Source organism: Monodon monoceros, unplaced genomic scaffold, assembly GCF_005190385.1.
Source record: "Monodon monoceros isolate NGI ecotype Baffin Bay Population unplaced genomic scaffold, NGI_Narwhal_1 Super_Scaffold_22, whole genome shotgun sequence".
Lineage (NCBI taxonomy): Eukaryota > Metazoa > Chordata > Mammalia > Artiodactyla > Monodontidae > Monodon > Monodon monoceros.
In genome coordinates, this window is record NW_021703779.1 from 38,922,952 (window position 1) to 38,926,927 (window position 3,976).

The following is a 3,976-nucleotide window of genomic DNA, read 5'->3' on the forward strand; positions in this document are numbered from 1 at the left end:
GCTTTCCACTGGGACCAACCACTCTTCAGCTTCTGTGCCCTGGAGTCAGATCTGTTGGGCTCAGGCCAGTGATGTAGGCAGTTACCCACATGGACCCACCAGACCAAGACCACCAACCTTTTTTACACAGCACAAGACATGGCATTCATTGAAAGGCTGATATGTTCTGCCAGTGCAGACCCGGGTCGGCCCTGAACAAATGGCTGGAGGGAGAAGGTGAAAATTCCCATGTCTCCTTTTCTGCTGTTGTTCCCTCTTGCACATATGGGAATTATTCTTTACAGGTTTAAATGTTACACTGAAAATAAACTCAAATGACCAAAATGTTTCACTGAACAATCCATAATAAAGATAAAGCCACCTGCATTGGGGGAAGCACCGACAGCCAACTCTAAATTGCTCTAGTGTTTGGAACTTCCTGAGTGGAATTCTCAAGCGCTTTCTGAGCAATTTAAAGAACTCATCTGTCCAGGGTTGATTAGAACCGTCCCAAACTGGGCTCATCATACCTCAATCAAACAAAAAATGGAGGAAAACAAAACTTCCTGGGAAGACAGAAACAAAATAAAATAAAATAAAAAAGTCACAACTGCCCCCAGTGGATTTGAATAGCATGGAGTCTCCTTATTCTTGTACAGAATCCAGTATATATATGTATATATGTGCATGTGTGTATATATGTATGTGTTTATTTATACACACACACATATATATATATACGTATATACACAGACACACATATAATTTTCCTTTTATCCCACTATGGAATCTCAGTCTAAGATGGTAATGTAATGAAGAGACTTTTATGGTCATCTCTACTTTTATGGTCATCTTTATGATTGACCTCACAAAATAATGTGAGTTATATACATGCATGTACACATAGGCCAGATTCTCAACTGATGTAATTCTATGGGAATTCACAGAGTTATATTGGTTGAGAATTTGGCTTCAGCTTCACTTATTGTAGAAATTCCCATCAACTAGCCTGAGATGAGGCTCCACACACATTGCCACAAAGCTTCATAGGCTGAGAATCTGGCTGACGGAGCACAGAATAATGTCCATCCAAACATCGGCTTGGATTTTATCTGGCCTTGCTTTCCAGAGCAGCTTGCATGATGGAATGAGCAAATGCCTTTGGCCTCTGGAGCTTTATGAATCAGTGTGACCCACTATGGGAAGCCCCAGGCTGTCCATCCATCCTGGAGGGGCAGAGTCCCTTCCCACCTCAGTCTCCCTACCTGGGAATTGGGTGGGACAATCACTTGCCTCTCCCTTCTCCCTCTGAACATTCTCTGCTATTTATGAAAGTACAGTTTGTAAATAGAACTCCCAGAAAATAAGCATTAAGAGCTGGAAACCAGCGTTGGGTGCCAGGGAAAATGCATTTATTTGCTAAGTTAGCAAGTGCCAATACCATTAACTGAATTTGTGCCAAAACATGCATTTTTGCAAATGTTGTTCTGTTCCATTCATTATTTATAGAACATCACCTAAGGGCAGTGCATACTACAAGCCAAAAATCTCATCCTGCATTTTATCAGAAACCCATTGCAGGGAAGGGGAGAAGGGAGATGGAGGGAAACTATAAAATGAGATTTCTGGAAAAAGCTAAAAGAACTTGTCTGGCATGTTTTGTCTGGACAAGTAATGCCCACAGGGCGACTTAATAATAATCTCCAAATGCAAGGGGACTGGAAAGAGCAGCTGCTCTCTCTTGCCACTCAGGACAGAAGAAGAAATGAACCTCCACTGCCAGATGAAAGAGTTAGGCTAGTTAGAAGGGAAAACTTCTTTAACAGGGAATGTTATTGAGAGAAACGGAGAGCAGAAAAGACCTTTAGATGTGGGAAGTACTTCATGTGTTCCAGATAGTCGAAGGGTAAGAAGTCAATTCAATATTTCCTCAACCCTGAGAAAATAGATGTCCCTGGAGGTCACTGCCACAGTAGGAAATTGTCCTGGTCTTGATGGTTTGTCATCACATTAGAGGCATGGGTTTTGGTGTGAGAAACCTGCTTTGACATGCCACATTTGGACAAATTACTTGGTCTCTCTATGCCTGCTTAAGCATTTGTAAAATAGGGATAATTACTCATTCAACACTATTACTGCAGCAGGCACTGTTCTAGGGGATGGGGGTACAGCAGTGAATACAATAGATTTAAGAACCCTTGCTGATTCTAATGGAGAGGGAGGCTTAATATAATAATAAAGAATAAAGAAGTAAAATATACAACATATCAGATGGTGATAAGTGCTATGGAGATAAATTAAGGAGGGAAGGGGACGGCAGTAGGGAAGTTTCCACTTTAAGTAGGGTTGGGGGTGGGGAGGTCGTACACTGAGGAAAGATTTGAAGGAAGTGAAGGAGTGAGCTAACAGGGTGGAGTGGGTTGAATGGTGGCCCCCAAAATGTTATGTCCATGTTCTAATCCAGGAACCTATGAATGTGACTTTATTTGGAAAAATGGTCTTTGCAGATGTGATTAAGTTAAAGTTCTTGAGATGAGATCATCCTGGATTATCCGGGTGGGCCCTAAATCTAATGGCATGTGTCCTTGTAAGAGAGAAGGGGGGAAGACAGACACAGAGAAGCCATGAGAAGATGGAGGCAAAGATTGGAGTGATACAGCCACAAGCCAAGAAACACCTGGACCAAAGAAGCTGGAACAGGCAAGGAAGGATTCTCTCTTAGAGCCTTCAGAGGGACCATGGCCTTGTGGCACCTGGATTTCAGACTTCTGGCTCCAGAACTATGAGAGAATCAATTTCTTTTGTTTTAAGCCACCAAGCTCGTGGTGTTTTTCATGGCAGCCCTAGGAGATTAATACAGAGGGTATCGAAGAAGTGGTTAAGCAAGAGAACAGCAGGTGCAAAGGCTCTGAGGCAGGTCTTTTGCCTGTCTGCTTGGAAAAGAGCCAGGAAGCTTGTGTCTTTGGGGTGGCAGGAGTGATGGGAGTCTGCAGCTGAAGCCGACTCTGAAGGAGTTAACAGCTGAAGGCTCTCTGCTGATGGCGCTTCCCACAGAGGAACAGCAAGTCTTTCCTGGAAGAGGCAACTGGGTGGCACATCTCTGTGCCCAACACAAGCAGTGAGTCTAGGGGTAATGTCATTGTAAAACAATGATGGCTTGGACCAGGCTGATAGGAGTGGAAGAAATGAGATTCTGAATATGTTTTTGAGGCATGGAAACAAGTGGATTTATGGTAGATTGGATATGGGATATAAGATAAAGAGGGAGGTCAAGAATGGCTCTGAGCATTTTGGCCTGAGCAACTAGAAGAATGGAACTGCCATCAACTGAGTTGGGGAAGGCTGTAGATGGAACCGGTTTTGGGGAAAAGATCAAGAGTTTGCTTTAGGACACGTTAGATTTAAGATGCTTGTTAAACATCCAAGTGCAGATATCAGATAGATATATGACTGAAGGGGACATTTCTGATCTGGAGATATACATATGGAAAAATTTTTTACTTTATTTCTTAACTTACAGAAAAATTCTTGCTTTCTGTTGTACAGTTTTATGAGCTTCGAAAAATACAGAGTCATATAACCACCACCACAGTTAAGATACAGAACTGTTCCATTATCCTAATAAAATCCCTTATGTCACCCTTTTGTACTCAGACTCACCCCTCATCTCCAGCCCTTGGCAACCACTGATCTATTCTCCAAACCTAGAGTTTTGCCTCTTCCATAATTCATATAAATAAAATCATACGGTATGTAGCATTTTGAATCTGGTTTCTTTTTTCAGCACGATGTATTTGAGATTCATCCATGTCGTGTTTATCAATTCCACTGTATGGATGTACCATAGTTTGTTCATCCATTGACCCGCTGAAGGACATCTGGGTTGTCTCCCCTTATTAGCATTTATGATAAAGCTAGTATAAACATTCATGGTCTTTTGTGTAAACGAAAGTTTTCAAATTTCTTGAATATATAATGAGGAGTAGGATTGCTGGGT